This window comes from Gorilla gorilla, chromosome 4, assembly GCF_029281585.2.
Source record: "Gorilla gorilla gorilla isolate KB3781 chromosome 4, NHGRI_mGorGor1-v2.1_pri, whole genome shotgun sequence".
In the NCBI taxonomy this organism is placed as follows: Eukaryota; Metazoa; Chordata; class Mammalia; order Primates; family Hominidae; genus Gorilla; species Gorilla gorilla.
Window position 1 is genome coordinate 114,491,672 of NC_073228.2, and position 24,489 is coordinate 114,516,160.

At 37.1% G+C, this 24,489-nt stretch overlaps 1 protein-coding gene and 1 non-coding gene across 8 annotated transcripts in view; both read right to left on the minus strand.

Annotated features, from left to right (window-relative positions):
- The window catches only part of TMEM232 (transmembrane protein 232), a 324,485-nt gene that overhangs the window by 259,951 nt on the left and 40,045 nt on the right, over positions 1-24,489 (minus strand). For 2 of the 7 annotated variants that reach the window (XM_055387537.2, XM_055387536.2), the window contains exon 3: positions 2-148. The exons of the other annotated variants lie outside the window; for them this stretch is intronic. The gene's annotated coding sequence lies outside the window, so the exon portion shown is untranslated. The remainder of the gene's footprint in view (position 1; positions 149-24,489) is intronic. 7 annotated transcript variants of the gene reach the window in all.
- LOC115934852 (small nucleolar RNA SNORA51) lies at positions 11,196-11,328 on the minus strand. Its single transcript, XR_004070593.1, has one exon. It is a non-coding gene; the product is annotated as a small nucleolar RNA SNORA51 (small nucleolar RNA).

Genomic DNA, 24,489 nt, shown 5'->3' on the forward strand with positions numbered 1-24,489 from the left:
CCTAGTAGAACCCAGCAGATCCCAGCCTGTGTGTGGATTATCAGGTAGAAGGTGAGCTGCTTTTTGATTTGGCTCACTGTTGATTGCACTGGGCTGGCCTGGATCATTGGATTCTGAAGTTTTCGTGGATGGAAGCAGTGAAGATGTCCTAATAAATGAAGAAAAGCATAACACCTATCAGTCAACAACCTTCTTTCTTCCCAAAGTGAAACAATATGGCCATACAAATGGGGTTTTATTATTAACCCTTTAATTCAGATTGTACACTTTTTGCCAGTTTATACATTTTACTTTTGCTTTTTGTGATTTAGTGATAAAGGAATGATTTCTATAAAGGCCTAATTATTTCCTTACACTGAAACTTGTTAAGATCAAAATAAAGAGGTAACATGAAAAAAAAAAAAAAGCAGTCTGAGGAAAAAAAAAATTCGTTTTCCAACTCCAACACAAACTACAAAATATCTGAGAAAATGTAAGCATTTAAGTTTTACATGTTATTTTGCAATTATTCTAATTTACATCAAGTCTGGTTTTTAACCCATTTTTAACATAATTAGCTAAACTAGCAAAGTAAAAATTCATTTTATTCTAATTTACTGATGACAAAATAAACTTTACTAGACCTTTCTTGGTCAAGAAAAAACAATAATCAAGAATCAGGAATGTGCAAAGGAGTTAATTTGATAAATGTAGTAATAAATGTAAATTTGACAAGTATTTACTGTGAATCATATAAAATTATGAAGGTAAAAATGTTTAATTTGCAAGAATGTGAAAAAAGTAATGAAGCAAATAATGACGATGTTATTCCAAAGAAATAAGAAACCAAGAATTTCTATTAGTCTTTTACGTATTGAGTTTGATTTTGTGAGGTGCTAAAACCAAAGTATGTTATTTGTGAATATGTATGTCTAATGAAGCAATAAACATCACCTTTTAAATGCCATTTATGTAAACCATAAAGAAGTTCAAACTAAAAAATGTTTGAAAGTATTACAAGAACCTGAAAAGTACTAATATTTCATCTGTTGGCTGTAGCCAATAGCACTTTGTATTGCTAAGACTAAAAAAAAATAGTTAATTGACAAAAAAGAGTGACAGACTACATCAGAGATTTCCGATGAATCTTTGCCATGTATTCAGCACTGGTCGACCACATCGTGCAATGTACTCAGCACTGGTTGACAATATGGAGACAAACTTAGAGAACAAATAAATCTAGTAAACTATTTTTCATTGCAACTTGAGAAACGCACAGACATTGCAAACTTCAGCAATTGCTTTACCACAAGTGCAATTTGGACATATTAGTGACATAAAGGTAGAACTGTTGGATTAGCACCATTATTTACAAGTATAATTAGCTCTGAATGGAATAAAACTAGAAAAGCTTGCATTTGTTATCATTTTATTTATTTATTTATTTATTTATTTATTTATTTATTTATTTATTTATTTTGAGACAGAGTCTTCCTCTGTCACCCAGGCTGGATGGAGTGTATTGGCGCAATCTCAGCTCACTGCAACCTCCACCTCACAGGGTCAAGCGATTCTCTGCCTCAGCCTCCTGGGTAGCTGGGATTACAGGCGCACATCACCATGCCCAGCTAGTTTTTTTATTTTTAGTAGAGACGGGGTTTCACTATGTTGGTCGGGCTGGTCTCGACCTCTTGACCTCAAGTGATCTGCCTGCCTCAGCCTCCCAAAGTGCTGGGATTACAGGCATGAGCCACCGTGCCTGGCCTTAAAAATTCTTACAAGTAAGCTTTGTGTAGGACTGCTGCAATGGTAGGTAATCGCTTGGAGTAGTTATTCAAATGGAGGAGTTTACACCAGAAATCTAGAAGCTGGGAAATACTGACTCCAGCCAAATAACGACAAAGACGAAATTAAAACAAAAGAAAAACAGGGACTTCATTTCTACAACTGCATGGAGCTGTATTCTGCCAACCATCTGGATGATCTTAGAAGTACATTCTTTACCAGAGCCTCCAGGTAACAGACTAGCTCAGCTGGCACGTTTTCTCCACCCCCAGCATTACTGACCAAATGTGAGTGACAAATAAGAATTGTATATATTTATGTTGTATAATGTGATGTTTTCATATATGCATACATTGTGAAATGATTACTACAATCAGGCCAATTAATATCTCCATTACTTCACAGTTATCTTTTTTTGTGTGTAGTGAGAAAATTTAAGGTCAACCCGCTGAGCCACTTTCAAGTATGTATTAACTATAGTCACCATGCTGTACAACAGATCTCCAGAATTTATTGATTTTAACTGAAACTTGTTACCCTTTGACCAACATCCCCCATTTCTACCTCCCACTCCTAGCTGTTGGCAACCATCATCCTACTCTCTGCTTCTATGAGTTTGACAGTTTTAGATTCTACATATAAGTGAAAACATGGCATATTTTTCTTTCCATGTTGGGCTTATTTCACTTAGCACAACGTCCTCCAAGTTCATCCATGTCATCTCAAATGACAGAATTTCCTTATTTTTAAAAGCTAAATTACATATCATTAGGTATATATACTACATTTTTGTTATGCATTCCTCCATCAATGGACACTTAGATTAATTTTATATCTTGGCTATTGTGAATAGTGCTGCAATGAACATGGGAGTGCAGATGTCTCTTTGACATGCTGATTTCATTTCCATTGAATACATACCCAGTAGTGGGATGGTTGGTTCCTATGGTAGTTCTATTTTCAATTTTTTTTTAAGGAACTTCTACAATGGCTATACTAATTTACATTGACACCAGTAGTGTACAGGGTTCCCTTTTCTTCTTTTTTTTTTTTTTTGACAGGGTCTCACTCTGTCACCCAGGCTGGAGTGCACTGGCCGCGATCTTGGGGCTCACTGCAATCTGCAACTTCCGCCTCCTGGGCTTAAGCAATCCTCCCGCTTTGGCTGCTCAAATAACTGGGACTACAGGTGTAAGCCACCATGCCCATCTAATGTTTGTATGTATGTATGTATTTATTTCTTTAGTAGAGATGAGTTTTCACCATTTTGCCCAGGCTGATCTCAAACTCCTGAGCTCAAGAGATCCACTCCCTGCAGCCTCTGAAAGTGCTAGGATTATGGGAGTAAGCCACCATGCCGGACCTTTCATCTTTTATTTATTTATTTATTTATTTATTTATTTATTTATTTATTTAATATACGGAGTTTCACTCTGTTGCCCAGGCTGGAGTGCAGTGGAGCAATTTCGGCTCATCGCAACCTCCACCTCCCGGGTTCAAGCGATTCTCCTGTCTCAGCTTCCCGAGTAGCTGGGATTACAGGCGCCTGCCACCATGCTGGGCCAATATTTTGTATTTTTTAGTAGAGACAAGGATTCACCATGTTGGTCAGGCTGGTCTTGAACTCCTGAACTCAGGTGATCTGCCTGCCATAGCCTCCCAAAATGCTGGGATTACAGGCGTGAGCCACCGCGCCCCGCCTCATTGCTTGTGTAATAGCCATTCTAACAGATATAAGGTGATATCTCATCGTGGTCTCAATTTGCATTTCTCTGATGATTAGTGATGCAGAGCATCTTTTCATATATCTATTGGCCATTTGTGTATCTTCTTTTGAGAAATGTCTATCCAGGTTCTATGTTCATTTTTTTTTAATTGTCTGGTTTTTTTTTTTCTATTGAGTTGTTTGAGTCCCTTAAATACATTGGATATTAACCTTTTTTTGGATGTGTGGTGTGCAAATATTTTTTTTCCATCTGCTATCTTAGTTTCAATTTGTGAGACACCAAGCAGAGAACCCAGCTGAATCTGCCTGGATTTATGACCAAAAGAACTGTGAGATAGTAAATGAAAGTTATTTTAAACCTCTAAGTTGTTGTAATTTGTTTCGGTAGCAATAGAAAACTAAAACAAGATATCTCATAATTTAGCAATTATCATTGAAGTGGGTGATAATCTTTATATTGCAGTCTGTAAAAAGTTATCACTAAGCATCGTATTATTTGATGGAATGTTTAGATTTTATTTTCTAAAGAAGATTCACACATAAGGAGTTCATGAATCCAGAATCCATTTCTTTCTTTAAAATATAATTTGTTTGGGTATAGAGTAATAGGAGAACTTATAGGAACTGGCTGCTGGTAAAACGTTTGACATTAAATTTTGAAAATACAGCATAATTTTATGTTAGGCAAAAAATTTAACTTTCTTAAATTGATGATATTTGAAAAAAATTTCTTCTTTGATTCCCATCATCATACTTAGGTGAGACTCATTTTTCTACTATTAATATTATTCAAACAAAATACAGAAACAGTGGAGAGATACATTAGTTCATGCAAAGAATACTACTGAAATTCAATCCAAATTGGATAAAATTAAGAAGCATCAGAAAGATCACTGGTCACATTAAAAATTTCGATATTGATATACGTAATGTGTGTTCCCTATGTGCACATCGGTTGTTTTCTTGTTTGTTTAAAGACTTTACTTATTTATTTGTTTAGAGACAGAGTCTCACTCTGTCGCCCAGGCTAGAGTGCAATGGTGCAGTCTCTGGCCACTGTAACCTCCATCTCCCAGGTTCAAGCAATTCTCCTGCCTGAGCTACCTGAGTAGCTGGGATTACAGGCACCCACCACCAAGCCCGGCTAATTTTTGTATTTTTAGTAGAGACGGGGTTTCACCATGTTGCCCAGGATGGTCTCGAACTCCTGACCTCAGGTGATTCGCCTGCCTCAGCCTCCCAAAACACTGGGATTACAGGTGTGAGCCACCACGCCTAGCCTGACTTTACTTTTTTAGAGCAGTTTTAGAGCAAAATTGGAGAGGAAAGCACAGAAATTTCCCATATACCTCCAACTCCCATACATGCTCAGCCTGTCCTATTATCAACATCTGGACCAGAATGGTACATGTGTTATAATTGGTGAATCTACATCAACACATCATAATTACCCAAAGTCCATAGTTTACATTAAAGTTCACTCGGTGTTGCACATTCTACGGGTTTGGACAAATGTATAATGTCATGTATGCATTATAGTATCATACAGAGTGTTTTTGATGCCTTAAAAATCCTCTATGCTCTGTCTATTCATCAGCCCCACCACCCCGACCCCCCACCATGCCTGGCAACTAGTTTTTTTACTGTCTGTAGTTTTGCCTTTTCCAGAATGTCTTATAGTTTGAATTAAACACTATGTAGCCTTTTCAGATTGGCTTATTTCATTTAGTGATATGCATTTATGGTTCCTCCATGTCTTTTTATGACTTAATAGCACATTCATTTTTAGTGCTAAATAATATTCTACCATATTGATGTACCACTGTTTTCCATTTATCTACTGAAGGACATCTTAGTTGCTTTCAAGTTTTAAGAATTATAAAGCTGCTAAAAAATTCATGTGCAGGTTTTTCTCTGGACTTAAGTTTTCAACTCCTCTTGGTAAGTAACAAGGAGCATGATTGCTGCACCTTATGGTAAGAGTATTTCTTACAAAGTAAGCTTTGTAAGAAACCACCAAATTGTCTTCCAAAGTGGCCGTACCATTTTTTATTCCCACCAGCATCAAATGAGAGCACCTGTTGTTCCATGTCCTTGCCAGGACGTGGTGTTGTCAGTGTTCTGACTTTTGGCCATTCTAATAGTGTGTGTGGTATCTCATTATTGCTTTAATTTGCATTTCTCTGATGACTTATGATATAGAGTATCTTTTCACATGCTTATTTGCCATCTATATTTCATCTTTGTTGAGGTGCTGTTAAGGTTTTTGGTCCATTTTTAATCATGTTGCTTGTTTTTTTCTTTTCGAGTTTCTAAGAGTTCCGTGTATATTTTGAATAACATCTTTTATCGAATGAATCCTTTGCAAATGATTCCTCACAGTCTGTGCCTGCCTTCTCATTTTATTGAGACTGTCTTTAACAGGACAGAAGTTGAAATTTAATGAAGTCCACCTTATCAATTTTTTTTCATAGATCATGTATTTGGTGTCATATCTAAAAAGTCATCACCATATTCCAGGTCATCTAGATTTTTATCTGCATATAGATTTTTAACATATGAAATTACTCTTTCACTAATATCTTTGTTTTGTTATGATTGAGGAATGACAAAAAGTTATGAGCATAATATTTATCTCCATATTAATTAGTTACATGTATTTTCACTCAATAATATATATAATTTTGTAATTGTTTTCCTTTCCCCTGTGTTATATTTGTGTAGATTATATTTACTCAAAAGCAATTTTATGTCTGTTGATTCTAAGTATTTACATTTGATTTTTGGGTGTCTTTTTATTTTTCATTTTATGGTAACTATCTTTCATTTTAATTTTTCCATGACAATTTGGAAGTTTTAAAATTGGTACTCTACAGAGAGTTGGAAAAGCATCTTTAAAAAGTAATCATATGCCTGCTGATTCCTTACATCCTAACTCCAGACCTATTACATTTAGTCTCTGGAGTTGTCCAGGAATGTGTGTTTGTCCTGTTTTGTTTTAAGCTCCCCAGGTGAGTTTAATATGCAACCCAAGGCCTGGTGCAGTGGCTCACGTCTGTAATCCCAGCACTTTGGGAGGCTGAGGCAGGAGGATCATCTGAGGTAGGGAGTTCAAGACCAGCCTGGCCAACATGGTGAAACCCTTTCTCTACTAAAAATAAAAAATTAGCTGGGTGTGGTGGCACATGCCTGTAATCCAGCTACTCGGGAGGCTGAGGCATGAGAATCACTTGAACCCGGGAGGTGGAGGCTGCGGTAAGCCGATGCTGTGCCATGGCACTCCAGCCTAGGCAACAGAGTGAGACTCTATCTCAAAAAAAAAAAAAAAAAAAAAAAGGCAACCTAAGTAGCTTAAAGTCGTTGTGTAACAAAATCAGAGCTTTGACATAAACATGAAAAGTATAAGGTTTGCAGAGATGTAGGAAGTAGAATAATCTTTTTCTTGGTCTTCTTTTATTTTGTTCTTTAGCTTTGGTCAAGTACAATCCCTTACTCTAACATAAACATTTTTCTATTATTGAGTAAAACCATATTCTAAAGCAGAAAACCTTCCCTAAAAAGAAGCTACATTAAAATTTAAACATTTATTATAGGATGAGCATGCTAGATATGTCTTTTTTTGGGAAAAAAATAGAAAATAATTAGAATCAGAAAATCTGTGTTAAAATAACTGCACTGACATTAACATATTTTTCATATTTGAGGAAGGGGGTTCAGAAGGTCACAGGAGTTAGGGAAGGAGGGAAAAAGAAAGTAAAATCACCTAAGGAGTTTTTAAATTAACCCATCTAATCTGATTTGCCTTAAAGGAGAGAGGAAAAGGGGGTATGGGTAGGGGTAGAGAAGAATCTGCAAAGAGAAAGGAGGAAGAAAAGGGGTAAAAAGAGAGGGAAAAGAGAAGGGCAAGGGCAGAGTGAAATGGGGATTGTTTCAAACTATACACGACGACACTCCAACACCAGGATTCTGCCAATATCATTCTAGACGCTCTAAGAGCTCCAGCAAAGAGGTTGAGGAGGAAGGAAATGTGCAGCTCATGAAAGCCAGGGGAGGTAGTTCTTCATGGGCTCACTGGTTGAAAACCACTTGTATATGACAATTTCTCAGGCAGTGTTGATAGCCATAAAAAGACTAGAAATTTGGCCGAGGGGTGAGACTCCCAGTGATGCCTGCAAGGATTAACTGAGGACCAGGGAGGAATGTAAACAGCCACATCAGTATCTTCTATGGCAACTGCTTCCGAGAGGAGCAGGGCACCAGGAAGGTGGGCAGGAATGCTAGGTACTTGGCTTCTGGATCCCTCTTCCCTAATTATTCAATAAGCACTCCCTACCTGTTCAAGGTTTCAGTTTCTCATCTGTAAAACAGAAATGATAATATCTAAGCAGAGTTGCCTGAGGATTAAGTAAGATAAAATATTCCCCATATTGTAGGGTGTCAGTAAATGATAGCCATTTAATAGTTGAATGTGCGAGAGAGATTAAATATCTATCTTCATCCGAAAAATGGGGGTTTGTGTTATTCATTGTTGGACCTAAATTCTCAAAGAGACTTTGAAGTAGAGTGGAATATTTAAATGGTTGAGAACCATTTGCCAGAAGAGATTAGCAAAAACAAGTTACAGTTACACGTTTAAGTGGAGTTGAATAATAGAACTTGGTCACAAATACTAATCAGTAATGGAGTTCAAACATTCAGCTTCTAAAATGCTATTTGCTAAAAAGACAGTCTTGAACCATCTATTAAAACCTACTGCAGAAATAATTCATAACATTTCATTCCTTCTCGGGACAGTTATATGCATAGAGCATGTTGACTTGTGAATTGTACAAAAAGGAGCCAACAGTAGCATATTTCATGATATTTCATAGTCTTTAGTAACCCCCAGACCATTTTACAACAGAAATAAAAAAATAATATGAGGCTAAAAATTTTAACAACTTCTGCTATTAAGACACATTTTTTTTACTTTGCAGGAAAATCACAATTAAATGTAAAAAAACTAAAATGAACTTGTTAAATTGGATTATTTCATTTTTACGTCACTGTCAAGAAGTAGCTATAATTTTTCCTGAATCAGCAAAAGATGACGTAAAAGTAAATAATAGCTTTAAGTAAATTAAAATTATCCTTAAGATTAAAATATCCTTTTTATTTTCTACAGTCCCAAAACACAGGGTACTCATTGAATTTGTGGATAGAAATGGAAATAAAACATTAAGTGAATAAAAATGATCTGAATGATTGAATTGCTCTCCCTTTAAAATAAGCAAAACCTTCCCTAAATAATGAAATGAAAGGTTAAAAAAAAACAACAATTATTTTAGACACCAACTATTTCTAGGACCCAGCTCTCTGCTTGCTCTAATGTTCTTGGCTTATAAAGCATCACACTGTGGAAGACGGTCTAAAGTAGCTGCCACATTTTCTTTATCACTTCCCAGGGGTAAATTCTGATAATTTAAATAGATTTCAGAAATTTACCTTGCATATTTATCTGAAGTGGCCAAAAAAAATGGCTTGACTTTGGGCTTTAATTATATCAGATATGGTTTTTATATTAAATGATATTTACTCTTAAATTTATTCTAGTACAAAAAAATGTAGTATCTGGAATATAGTTTCTGCTATGACCTCAGCTTTGAGATATCTCTCCAAGGCTGACAAGAATATCCCAGTAGACAAATCCACTATGAGCTTTTCAGTACTGATCTTACCTGATCCCTCCATGGTATCTGACCCTGCCAACCACCCCTTCTGGAATTAAGTGTCTTCTTTTTCATTCGTCATTACACTCCTAGGACATTTGGCTTTTCTCCCTTTCAGACTTCTGTGTGGTATAGTGGGTAAGTGTGCAATGCAGGAATCAGCAGCTTACTTTAATCCTTGCTCCAGAACAGACTATGTCTGTTTCGTTGTGCAGATTACTTTAACTGCAGGTGCCTCAGTAATCTCATCTACGAATAGGGATTATCCTGGTATTGCTTGTTAATGGGACCTTACTATCCAAGTGGAAAGGAATACTTATTACTTATTATGTGTTTTTTTGTGTGTGTAATACCCTTTTAATTAATTATATAAATGGACTAAGCAATAAATACTTTAAACATGAAAATATTCCAAAATTAGTACATCAAAATGTGTGGGTTTAATTGATAACTATAAAATATAGGTTGAAAATAAATGGGGATTTATTAACCTTTGTGCATAGCTGGCCTTTTATAATAAAATACTGAAAGTACTGATTCACAATTACATAGATGTAACAATTTTTAAGCATTAAATTATAAATTACAAAGAGATACACACACATATATGTTGTGGCCTTGATATATATATATATATATATATAGTACATGTGATTCTCTCAGATGTTTAAACAACCAAAAAAATATAATATCTAATATTATAATAATCAAAAGAATAACCAGCACGCTTAAACAAAAACTGCTTTTAAAATTGTTAATAAAACCATTTTAATTACTTTTATCATTACCTATTTTTATTATGCTCATTCTTTCTTTCCAGAATATCTTCCTAAGGCTTTTAGTAGTTTTATTATTATTATGCCTTTTTAGAGTTTCAACAATCTTATTATATTCTATATAAAAATATATAAAATTTTGAGCCACCCAAGGTTATAGAATCTGTGGCAGTATGGGAAACCGTACTTATTGGGAAATATTACCTATTAACCTAGCTGCAAAAATTTCTAAACAAAACATAAGAAAACCATACCTAGGGATATCAATAAAAAAGAATCCATTATAACGGAGATGGGTTTAGTGTCAGAAGAGCAAGGATGATTTAATACTGTAAAATCTATTTTTACAGACCATAACATTGGTGTATTGATGTACTTAAGCAAAATAGTAGGAAATATTTTGATATATGCCAAAGAATAATTCCATTAAATTCAGTTTCCATTCATGATTCTAAAAACAAATAAAAAAACTTTCCAAGCTAAGAATAGTTCTCCTTATTTTAATTAAATGTATCTAGGAAAAACTAAAACAAACATGACAATTAACGATAAATCATTGGAAGCTTTATCTTAAAAGCCAGAAACCATAAAAAGGTGTCCATATCATTACTACTACTCAAAATGTAATAGGCAGTTGCAGTCAAGAATAACCTTAAAAAGAATAAAGAATATAAATACATGAAAAGAAGAGGGACCATAATTATTTTTTAAATATTTACATTAAAATCTCTGAAGAATCTGTACATACAAAAAATAGATTATATCCAATTAAGAAGAGATTTCTGGATAAACAATTAATACAGAAAAGTTAGTGACATGAGTTTTAGTGCCAATAAAGATGGCTTTTGGCTCCTGTCTCTAAAAGCAACTTTGAAGGACTAAAGAAGGAAACGTGAAATCCAAGATATTATAGATTAAAAGAAAAAAAAAAACACTTGAGCTAAGCCCCTGGAGAAATGAAAAGCTATTTTAAACATGTTAGAGAAAGAGGTTTGTAAGTGCAGCTCTGTGAGAATAAATTAGTAAACAGGAGTTCGAGTTATTCTTTTTAACTACTGATAAGTATGCAACAACAAACAACAAAAATTTAGCAAAGCTATAGAAGCAATATAATTACTATGCTTGACCAAATGGGCATATGGAGAATTATATATTTATTTATTAGAGAATATACATTTTTCCCAAACACACAAAAACAATTTATCTCTCTCTTGTTTTTTTCTATGTCCCCCCTGTTCACAATATAGACAAGGCACAGGACCTGGGCTGAGTTGTATATGGGATGTGTTTACTCTATCTCTTTTTTCTGTACAGTCAATGGAGGCACACAGCTGGTTGTAAGCACCAGGAGGCCAACAATTTCTAAAACTTGATCACATGCTAGCTTAGAAAGTATGTCTTAAAGAATTGCAAAATGTAGGTAATCTACATGAGTAGATTATATTCCCTGACATCAAAACACAATTAAGTTAGAAAATTATAACAAAAGGATAAATTAACTCTACATATATTGGGAAATAAAAAACACTAATTCTAGGTCACCTATGGCTCAAAAAAAGAAATAACAATGAAATTTGAAAAATATTTAGAATTAAATGACAGTAAAATACTACATATAAAAACTTATGATGTGCAAGAAAATGGCACTTCAGAGGAAATGCTACATAAACATTCATCTAACAGCAAGGGAAAGCTAAAAATTAATTAGCCAACATTACAAATCGGAAAAATAACAGCAAAGTAGACGCCAAAAAAGTAGAAGTGAAGAGAAATTTTAAGAGCAGATATTGGTGATATACAGAACAAAATCTGAGAAAGATCAACAAAGCCAATATGATCAAAATCATTAGTCTTTGGAAAAATTCAAATTAAAAGCATGATGAACTTCTATTTCACACTAACTAGAATCGCTAACATTAAAAAAACTGACAATACCAAATTTTGAGGAATATAGAACAATGAAACTCTAATATGTTGCTGATGGAAGTGAAAATAAGCTATAACAATGTAGGAAATCTATTTGTCTGTGCCTTTGTAAGTTAACCGTACACCTACACCCTGACCTAGAAATTCCATTCCCAAAGCAATGAAAACACTTGTCATAAAAAGACTTGTACAAGAATGCCTATAGTACTCTTATTCGCAATAGTCCCAAACCAGAAACAACTCAACCATCTGTCAGTGGGAAAATGGATAAACAATTTGTGGTATGTTTATATAATAGGATTATTCTCAGTAACAACAAAGAACAAATTAATTCTACAAGCAATGACATGCATAAATCTCAAAAATACTACATTGAGTGAAAAAAGCCAAACACAAAAGTGTACATACTATGTGATTTCATATATGAGAAATTCAAGCACAGACAAAACTACTTCATGGTGATGGTCTATGGGAGGTGTAAGGATTGAATGGAAGGTGGCATGATGGAAATATTATATATTAGGGATGGTAACATGGGTATATGTATGTATCAAAACTCAATGAAACAGATAAAATTGTTAAAGATGACCACAGCAGTATCTCCCATACTGTATGTTGTGCAATGTGACCTTGCCACTCCCTCAAACAAGAGATAGAGTCTAATCCCAATACTTGTGAATCTGGGCTTAACTTAGTGACTTAGTTGACTAACAGAATGTGGCAGAAGTGACACTCTAGGACTTCAGAGGCCAAACTACTAAAAAAGCCTTACAGTTTGCTCCTGGGTCTCTTGGGACATACAGAATCCAGCCACCATGCTATGAGAAGGCAATGTCACATGGAAAGTCATGTATAGAGGATCAGGTTTATAGTTCTAACCAAGTGCGCAAGTAACAGCAAGCAGAAACTACCAGGCATGTGAGAGAGCCATTTTGGTTGTCCAACCCAATCAAGTCTTCAGATGACTAGAGATTCAGTTGACATCAAACCACATCCTGTGGTTTAAGGAGATACCCCAAATGATAATTATCCAGACAAGACAGTCAACTCCAAAACTGTGCGAGTTGATAAAAAAAAAATTGTTTTAAGCCACTAAGTTATAGATAACCAGAATCCTTATTGAGTTGTATGAACATTTGTACATTTCACTATATGCAAATTTTACCTCAGTACAAATAAGATTATAAGAGAAAATACTGTATGTGAATTAGGTTTAGCGACATATAACAGAAATAAAAATAAGGGCTCAAACAGTATAGAAGCATATTTCTCTCTGATGTATGAAAACAAAAAATAAAAGAACGTAAAAGTTCAAAAACAATGTAGGGTGTATTTGGCAGCTTCACAGTCATGAGACCAAGGCTCTGTCTAAATCTTCCTTTCATGGTCATTGTTAGGCCTCCCCTGACTTCAGGTTGTTCACAGGCTCATGTAGCATCAAATCACTGGGGAGCCACTATTGGTCATTATGTATTATTGATCCTCGTCTTCAAAGGAGCACTGTTAATCAAGTCTGCTTTTCATCCCTTTGTCATTCTCCCAGGTTCAGGATGCCATTATCTCTGTCCTAGATTAATACAATAACTGCTTATCTACCATTCTTCTTCTGACCTTTCCTCCCCCTGAGAAAAGAAAAATAACTCAGGGGAGTTTGAATAGTGCTGCCTCACCCATTATCTTCATGTTCTTGGAATCTGTGGCACAAGAACCAGGTATAGCTAATCAACACTTTATGTTATTTTAATGTAAGTGATTGGTAAACAGCTTAGGAACTGCCTCTTCTTTCCTTTAAAAACCCACGTGTAACTGCTGCTAATCGGAGCATATATTCAGGGCAACTTGAATCTGTCTCTTGGGTTGCAGTCCTCAAATCTGACCCAAATAAACTCTCTATATTAATTTTCTCTCCATTTTTTCCTTTAGGTTGATATTCTAGTCTCATCTTTTACATGACTCCCAAAAATAAATCTCCTAATGATTTCACTCTTCTACCAGCCTTTCAGACCCTTTAATTTCAGACCCCGTAATACAACCTTATTGCCAATAAAATAAAATCCAAACTCATACGGACCATCCAGATTCCTGGAGCATAAGGTTTGAGTATATGCTTTATATTCATATCTATTGTTTTGGGAAAAAAAGGTAGTTTTGGTTTCTATTACAAAGTTAAATTTTCTCTTTCTCTTTCTCTTTGTTTCTCTCTCTCTCTGTCTCTCCCTCTCTCTCTATACATGTGTGTGTATATACACACACACACATATTCACATATATATATATACATATTATAAAACCTAATTGCATACCTTTGGTGCGAAATATGTTGTAAAATGGATTATCTTATTCATTTTGGGGTCCCACACTTACATTAGAAAACACCATTTGGAAATTTGTAGAGTAGTGTGAAGGGAAAGGTGAGGCAATGTAACACAATGTCCCTTTTGGAAATAGTTAAAAAAATAAAAATGTTTGGTTTGTAAAAGAGAAGTAGAGACATATAGGTTATGGGATATCATTGATGTCTCTTAAGTATGAAGGCTTTGCATATTTTGTTTAGTAACTCCTTTCTCTTCATGGTTTGTACTTCTCTACTCTGAGGGTGTGTGTGTGTGTGTGTAATTTTTAATAGTTTTGCTTTGACGATTAAGTTATTAATTTATCCACAAATGAGTTCTGGCAGAAGATAAATGTAGAATTTCATTTCTATATGGATAACCATATAGATACACAGAGACATAGGTAGTTGGATAGATGAAGATTTTCTTCCATTCATGCTTGAACTTCAAGGCAGAAAGCTGAAACTGCCTTATATTATGATTTCAGAAGACAAAAGTAAAAAGCTAAGCTTGTTGAAGAGATGACAGTAAGTGTCATATGGGGAGAAACAAAATTCTTGGGATTGTGGAGAGAGAGAGATGTCTCCTGAGACTGGAATGTAACAGAAGTCATTCAGATACATTTCCTCTTTGGAGTAGCACTCCCAGAAGGTGACAGCACCTCAAAAGAAATGGCTGGGCCTTGTGCCTTAGGAGACTGGACCCCACAGCCTAGTAGAGGCATAAAAATCTTCCCTGGGCCTAACTGTGGCCCATAAGAGGTATGACAAACCAGAGGAGGCCATATAGATGGGACAATTGACCCAATACCCTGAGGTACCTCTCCAGTGCTTTGTTGATGCATGAGCACTGTGAAAGGAAATTAAATTTTGGGACCCCAAACTCATTTAGCCAAAAGGAAAAGTCAAGCTGGGAACTGGGTCACGCAAACCTGCCCCCACCTTTTGGCTGCTAAATAAGATGGCTACACAATGAAAAGGTACTTGCCTCCCCCATGTTTTGCCCACAGGGAAATTCCTGGTGAGCTGTTAAAACTTCACCATGGCAATGCAAATTGATAGCTTTATAAAAATGCAGTCACCCCAGCTCTCCAGACACAAATGCATATCTGGTTGTTCCCCTACCCCATTTGTCTGTGTTATGTAAAATGAACATTCCCCCCATTTTTCCTTTGACCCTTTTACTTTTGTGAAAACTGTATGCTTCTCAATATACCACCCTTTCCCTTTTAAATTTGGACCCCTCAAAATCATCTTCAGAGAAAGGCATAGACCTGTCTCCCAGGTGCATCCTTAACTTTGGCAAATAAATCTCCAAAAATGATTGAGACTTGTCTTCCATTGACAGTATCCAGGACCTTTGTAAACCCTGGGGCAAGGGCAGGCCTAATAACAATTGAGAGGAAATATTCAACCAATCAAGCAAAACAGAGTCTTGGAGTAGCCAATTTAAAGAAAGTACAGAAATACTATTTATTGCATACATATATATGTTCATCAACTGATTCATAACTACTATGTAAATTTTAACTTTATAGTACTAAATTTAAAAATTGGCAATTTTTTTCAGAAATAGTAAGTATAAATATAATCTTTAATTAATACAAAACAGTAATATTCAAAATACTGAAAACTGAAGCATTTAAAGTGTTTACAGGTGCTTTAGAAACCCTTGGACAAGATAGGAAGAATCAATATAGTGAAAATGGCCATACTGCTCAAAGTAATTAATAGATTCAATGCTATCCCCATCAAGCTACCATTGACTTTCTTCACAGAATTAGAAAAAAACTTCTTTAAATTTCATATGGAACCAAAAAAAGGGCCCATATAGCCAAGACAATCCTAAGCAAAAAGAACAAACCTGGAGGCATCACACTACCTGACTTCAAACGATACTACAAGGCTACAGTAACCAAAACAGCATGGTACTGGTACCAAAACAGATATATAGACCAATGGAACAGAATAGAGGCCACAGAAATAATGCCACACATCTACAACCATCTGATCTTTGACAAACCTGACAAAAACAAACAATGCGGAAGGGATTCCCCATTTAATAAATGGCATTGGGAAAACTGGCTAGCCATATGCAGAAAACTGAAACTGGACCCCTTCCTTACACCCTATACAAAAATTAACTCAAGATGGTTTAAAAACTTAAATGTAAAACTTAAAACCATAAAAACCTTAGAAGAAAACCTAGGCAATACCATTCAGGACATAGGCATGGGCAAAGACTTCATGACTAAAACACCAAAAGCAATGGCAACAAAAGCCAAAATTGACAAATGGGATCTAATTAAACTAAAGAGCTTCTAGACAGCGAAAGAAAGTATCATCAGAGTGAACAGGCAATCTACAGAATGGAATAAATTTTTTTTCAGTCTATCCATCTGACAAAGGGCTAATATCCACAATCTAAAATGAATTTAAACAAATTTACAAGAAATAAACAACCCCTTCAAAAAGTGGGTAAACAGACACTTCTCAAAAGAAGACATTTATGCGGTCAAACAACATATGAAAAAAGGCTCATCATCACTGGTCATTAGAGAAATGCAAATCAAAACCACAATGAGATACCATATCATACCACTTAGAATGGCGATCATTAAAAAGTCAGGAAACAACAGATGCTATAGAGGATGTGGAGAAATAGGAACGCTTTTACACTGATAGTGGGAGTGTAAATTAGTTCAACCATTGTGGAAGACAGTGTAGTGATTCCTCAATGATCTAGAACCAGAAATACTATTTGACCCAGCAATCCCATTACTGGGTATATACCCAAAGGATTATAAATCATCCTACTATAAACACACATGCACACATATGCTTACTGCAGCACTATTCACAGTAGCAAAGACTTGGAACCAACCCAAATACTCATCAATGATAGACTGGATAAAGAAAATGTAGCACATATACACCATGGAATACTATGCAGCCATTAAAAAGGATGAATTCATGTCCTTTGAAGGGACATGGATGAAGCTGGAAACCATCATTCTCAGCAAACCAACACAGGAACAGAAAAGCAAACATCACATGTTCTCACTCATAAGTGGGAGTTGAAAAATGAGAACACATGGACATAGGGAGGGGAACGTCAAACACTAGGGACTGTTGGGGGTGTGGGGGTAGGGAAGGGATAGCAATAGGAGAAATACCTAAGGTAGATGACAGGTTGATGGGTGCAGCAAACCACCACGGCATGTGTAGCAAACCACCACGACACGTGTATACCTATGTAACAAACCTACATGTTCTGCACATGTATCCCAGAACTTAAAGTATAAGGAAAAAAAAAAAAAAAAGAAGAAAGAAAGAAAGGAAGCTTTGGACAAGGAGGAAAATGAACTAAAAAGCATCATTAAAGTTTAAACAGGAAATATTTCCATTCCTATCAGTCACTTATTTACTAATTTATTCAGGAAAATCACAATGAGCTGATACTGAAATTATAAAGCCCTGTTCTGGCATACTTAGTTAAATATTTCAAATCTCCTTTATTCACCATAGGAAGCCCTTTGTCTTTGATGCAAACTGCTAATGTGATGAATGGTTTAGGAATGAGCTGCAAAAGGGATGTAATTGTCCATGAATTCTTATATTGGATTTACGTTGTGTGCCAGTACTTTTTATTTATTTGCAACTATCAGAAAAAGAAAAATGGAAATAAAATTCTAAAAGTGGGCCAAGATGGCTTCAGGTTAGCCATATGCATAATAAAAACTAGGCCTACATACTAAAGCTGAACTCTCATCTGCAGGGCTGGATTCTGTCAAATATTTCATCAATGTTTACTGATTACAACTTTGTCTATCAGATAAAACACAAAGGCAAGATATAATAAGTCATCACTTTCCAGACCATAAGAAACCTACATGCTCATTAACATTTTACCCTACATACCGTAACCACATATTTGCCTTATCTTACATGTAATGTAAATGAGCATCAATCAAAATTATAAGAATGTCACTTTCACTTCACTGCTCCCCTTCTTCTATTTCCTATGTAACAGAATGTATAAATACAGTGTTTTGTGTAGCCCATTTGGGAACACATCCTCAATTCTTTTGTTTGTTTTTTGTTTTTTGTTTTTTTGAGATGGAGTCTCGCTCTGTCGCCCAGGCTGGAGTGCAGTGGCGCGATCTCGGCTCACTGCAAGCCCCGCCTCCTGGGTTCACACCATTCTCTTGCCTCAGCCTCCTGAGTAGCTGGGACTACAGGCGCCCACCACCACGCCTGGCTAATTTTTTTCTATTTTTATTAGAGACGGGGTTTCACCCTGTTAGCCAGGATGCTCTGGCACTCCTGACTCATGATCTGCCCGCCTCGGCCTCCGAAAGCGCTGGCATTACAGTTGTGAGCCACTGCGCCCAGCCACATTCTCAGTATGCACTGACTGAGTCTGTGTTTCCCAAGCTATTAGTCCTCAAACTTGGATCAGAATAAAATTAACTTAAAATTTCTTTAAGGTGAGGGTGGAGCCAAGATGGCCGAATAGCAGCAGCTCCAGTCTACAGCTCCCAGCGTGAGCAATGCAGAAGATGGGTGATTTCTGCATATCCAACTGAGGTACTGGGTTCATCTCACTGGGGAGTGCCGGACAGTGGGTGCAGGAGAGTGGGTGCAGTGCACCGTGTGTGAGCTGAAGCAGGGCGAGACATCGCCTCACACGGGAAGCGCAAGGGGTCAGGGAATTCCCTTTCCTAGTCAAAGAAAGGGGTGACAGACGGTACATGGAATATCGGGCCACTCCCACCCTAATACTGCGCTTTTCCAACGGGCTTAACAAACGGCACACCAGGAGATTATATCTCACACCTGGCTCAGAGGGTCTTACGCCCATGGAGCATCGCTCATTGCTAGCACAGCAGTCTGAGATCAAACTGCAAGGCAGCAGCAAGGCTGGGGGAGGGGTGCCCGCCATTGCCAAGGTTTGAGTAGGTAAACAAAGTAGCCAAGAAGCTCGAACTGGGTGGAGCCCACCACAGCTCAAGGAGGCCTGCCTGCCTCTGTAGGCTCCACCTCTGGGGGCAGGGCACAGACAAACAAAAGGCAGCAGTAACCTCTGCAGACTTAAATGTCCCTGTCTGACAGCTTTGAAGAGAGTAGTAGTTCTCCCAGCACGCAGTTTGAGATCTGAGAACAGGCAGAGTGCCTCCTCAAGTGGGTCCCTGACCCCCAAGTAGCCTAACTGGGAGGCACCCCCCAGTAGGGGTGGTCTGACACCTCACATGGCCAGGTACTCCTCTGAGACAAAACAACCAGAGGAACGATCAGGCAGCAGCATTTGCGGTTCATCAATATCCACTGTTCTGCAGCCACTGCTGCTGATACCCAGGCAAACACGGTCAGGAATGGACCTCCAGCAAACCCCAACAGACCTGCAGCTGAGGGTACTGACTGTTAGAAGGAAAACTAACAAACAGAAAGGACATCCACACCAAAAACCCATCTGTACGTCACTATCATCAAAGACCAAAGGTAGATAAAACCACAAAGATGGGGAAAAAACAGAGCAGAAAAACCGGAAACTCTAAAAATCAGAGCGCCTCTCCTCCTCCAAAGGAATGCAGCTCCTCACCAGCAACAGAACAAAGCTGGATAGAGAATGACTTTGACAAGTTGAGAGAAGAAGGCTTCAGAAGATCAAACTACTCCAAGCTAAAGGAGGAAGTTCCAACCAATGGCAAAGAAGTTAAAAACCCTGAAAAAAAATTAGACGAATGGCTAACTAGAATAACCAATGCAGAGACGTCCTTAAAGGACCTGATGGAGCTAAAAACCACAGCACAAGAACTACGTGACGAATCCACAAGCCTCAGTAGCGGATGTGATCAACTGGAAGAAAGGGTATCAATGATGGAAGACGAAATGAATGAAATGAAGCGAGAAGAGAAGTTTAAAGAAAAAAGAATACAAAGAAACAAACAAAGCTTCCAAGAAATATGGGACTATGTGAAAAGACCAAATCTACGTCTGATTGGTGTACCTGAAAGTGATGGGGAGAATGGAACCAAGTTGGAAAACACTCTGTAGGATATTATCCAGGAGAACTTCCCCAATCTACCAAGGCAGGCAAACATTCAAATTCAGGAAATACAGAGAACGCCACAAAGATACTCCTCAAGAAGAGCAACTCCAAGACACATAATTGTCAGATTCACCAAAGTTGAAATGAAGGAAAAAATGTTAAGCGCAATCAGAGAGAAAGGTCGGGATACCCACAAAGGGAAGCCCATCAGACTAACAGCGAATCTCTCAGCAGAAACTCTACAGGCCAGAAGAGAGTGGAGGCCAATATTCAACATCTTAAAGAAAAGAATTTTCAACCCAGAATTTCATATCCAGCCAAACTAAGCTTCATAAGTGAAGGAGAAATAAAATACTTTACAGAAAAGAAAACGCTGAGAGATTCTGTCACCACCAGGCCTGCCCTAAAAGATCTCCTGAAGGAAGCACTAAACATGGAAAGGAACAACCGGTACCAGCCACTGCAAAAACATGCCAAATTGTAAAGACCATCAAGGCTAGGAAGAAACTGCATCAACTAATGAGCAAAATAACCAGCTAACATCATAATGACAGGATCAAATTCACACATAACAATATTAACCTTAAATGGAAATGGGCTAAATGCTACAATTAAAAGACACATGCTGGCAAACTGGATAAAGAGTCAAGACCCATCAGTGTGCTGTATTCAGGAAACCCATCTCACATGCAAAGACACACATAGGCTCAAAATAAAGGGATGGAGGAAGATCTACCAAGCAAATGGAAAACAAAAAAAGGCACGGGTTGCAATCCTAGTCTCTGTTAAAACAGACTTTAAACCAACAAAGATCAAAAGAGACAAAGAAGGCCATTACATAATGGTAAATGGATCAATTCAGCAAGAAGAACTAACTATCCTAAATATATATGCACCCAATACAGGAGCACCCAGATTCATAAAGCAAGTGCTTAGTGACCTAAAAAGAGACTTAGACACCCACACAATAATAATGGGAGACTTTAACACCTCACTGTCAACGTTAGACAGATCAACGAGACAGAAAGTTCACAAGCATATCCTGGAATTGAACACAGCTCTGCACCAAGCAGACCTAATAGACATCTACAGAACTCTCCACCCCAAATCAACAGAATATACATTCTTTTCAGCACCACACCACACTTATTCCAAAATTGAACACATAGTTGGAAGTAAAGCACTCCTTGGCAAACGTAAAAGAATAGAAATTACAACAAACTGTCTCTCAGACCACAGTGCAATCAAACTAGAACTCAGGATTAAGAAACTCACTCAAAACCACTCAACTACATGGAAACTGAACAACCTGCTCCTGAATGACTACTGGGTACATAAAGAAATGAAGGCAGAAATAAAGATGTTCTTTGAAACCAATGAGAACAAAGACACAACATACCAGAATCTCTGGGACGCATTCAAAGCAGTGTGTAGAGGGAAATTTATAGCACTAAATGCCCACAAGAGAAAGCAGGAAAGATCTAAAATTGACACCCTAACATCAAAATTAAAAGAACTAGAGAAGCAAGAGTGAACACATTCAAAAGCTAGCAGAAGGCAAGAAATAACGAAGATCAGAGCAGAACTGAAGGAAATAGAGACACAAAAAACCCTTCAAAAAATTAATGAATCCAGAAGCAGGTTTTTTGAAAAGATCAACAGAATTGATAGACTGCTAGCAAGACTAACAAAGAAGAAAAGAGAGAAGAATCAAATAGACGCAATAAAAAATGATAAAGGGGTAACACCACCGATCCCACAGAAATACAAACTACCATCAGAGAATACTGCAAACACCTCTATGCAAATAAACAAGAAAATCTAGAAGAAATGCATAAATTCCTCAACACATACACCCTCCAAAAACTAAACCAGAAAGAAGCTGAATCTCTGAATAGACCAATAACAGGCTCTGAAATTGAGGCAATAATTAATAGCTTACCAACCAAAAAAAGTCCAGGACCAGATGATTCACAGCCGAATTCTACCAGAGGTACAAGGAGGAGCTGGTATCATTCCTTCTGAAACTATTCCAATTGATAGAAAAAAGAGGGAATCCTCCCTAACTCATTTTATGAGGCCAGCATCATTCTGATACCAAAGCCAGGCAGAGACACAACAAAAAAAGAGAATTTTAGACCAATATCCTTGATGAACATTGATGCAAAAATCCTCAATAAAATACTGGCAAACCGAATCCAGCAGCACATCAAAAAGCTTATCCATCATGATCAAGTGGGCTTCATCCCTGGGATGCAAGGCTGGTTCAATACACGCAAATCAATAAATGTAATCCAGCATATCAACAGAACCAAAGACAAAAACCACATGATTATCTCAATAGATGCAGAAAAGGCCTTTGACAAAATTCAACAACCCTTCATGCTAAAAACTCTCAATAAATTAGGTATTGATGGGACATATCTCAAAATAATAAGAGCTATCTATGACAAACCCACAGCCAATATCATACTGAATGGGCAAAAACTGGAAGCATTCCCTTTGAAAACTGCCACAAGACAGGGATGCCCTCTCTCACCACTCCTATTCAACATAGTGTTGGAAGTTCTGGCCAGGGCAATTAGGCAGGAGAAGGAAATAAATGGCATTCAATTAGGAAAAGAGGAAGTCAAATAGTCCCTGTTTGCAGATGACATGATTCTATATCTAGAAAACCCCATTGTCTCAGCCCAAAATCTCCTTAAGCTGATAAGCAACTTCAGCAAAGTCTCAGGATACAAAATCAATGTGCAAAAATCACAAGCATTCTTATACACCAATAACAAACGGAGAGCCAAATCATGAGTGAACTCCCATTCACAATTGCTTCAAAGAGAATAAAATACCTAGGAATCCAGCTTACAAGGGATGGGAAGGACCTCTTCAAGGAGAACTACAAACCACTGCTCAATGAAATAAAAGAGGATACAAACAAATGGAAGAACATTCCATGCTCATGGGTAGGAAGAATCAATATCGTGAAGATGGCCATCCTGCCCAAGGTAATTTATAGATTCAATGCCATCCCCATCAAGCTACCAATGAGTTTCTTCACAGAATTGGAAAAAACTACTTTAAAGTTCATATGGAATCATAAAAGAGCCCGCATTGTCAAGTCAATTCTGAGCCAAAAGAACAAAGCTGGAGGCATCACGCTACCTGACTTCAAACTATACTACAAGGCTACAGTAACCAATACAGCATGGTACTGGTACCAAAACAGAGATATAGACCAACGGAACACAACAGAGCCTTCAGAAATAATGCCCCATATCTACAACCATCTGATCTTTGACAAACCTGACAAAAACAATAAATGGGGAAAGGATTCCCTATTTAAGAAATGGTGCTGGGAAAACTGGCTAGCCACACGTGTAAAGATGAAACTGGATCCCTTCCTTACACCTCATACAAAAATTAATTCAAGACGGATTAAAGACTTAAACGTTAGACCTAAAACCATGAAAACTCTAGAAGAAAACCTACGCAATACCATTCAGGACATAGGCATGGGCAAGGACTTCATGTCTAAAACACCAAAAGCAATGGCAACAAAAGCCAAAACTGACAAATGGGATCTAATTAAACTAAACAGCTTCTGCACAGCAAAAGAAACTACCATCAGAGTGAACAGGCAACCTACAGAATGGGAGAAAATTTTTGCAATCTACTCATCTGACAAAGGGCTAATATCCAGAATCTACAATGAACTCAAACAAATTTACAAGAAAAAAACAAACAACCCCATCAACAAGTAGGCAAAGGATATGAACAACATTTCTCAAAAGAAGACATTTATGCAGCCAACAGACACATAAAAAAAAGCTCATCATCACTGGCCATCACAGAAATGCAAATTCAAACCACAGTGAGATACCATCTCACACCAGTTAAAATGGCGATCATTAAAAAGTCAGGAAACAACAGGTCCTGGAGAAATAGGAACACTTTTACACTGTTGGTGGGACTGTAAACTAGTTCAACCGTTTTGGAAGTCAGTGTGGCGATTCCTCAGGGATCTAGAACTAGAAATACCATTTGACCCAGCCATCCCATTACTGGGTATATACCCAAAGGATTATAAATCATGCTGCTATAAAGACACATGCACACGTATGTTTATTGTGGCACTATTCACAATAGCAAAGACTTGGAACCAACCCAAATGTCCAACAATGATAGACTGGATTAAGAAAATGTGGCAC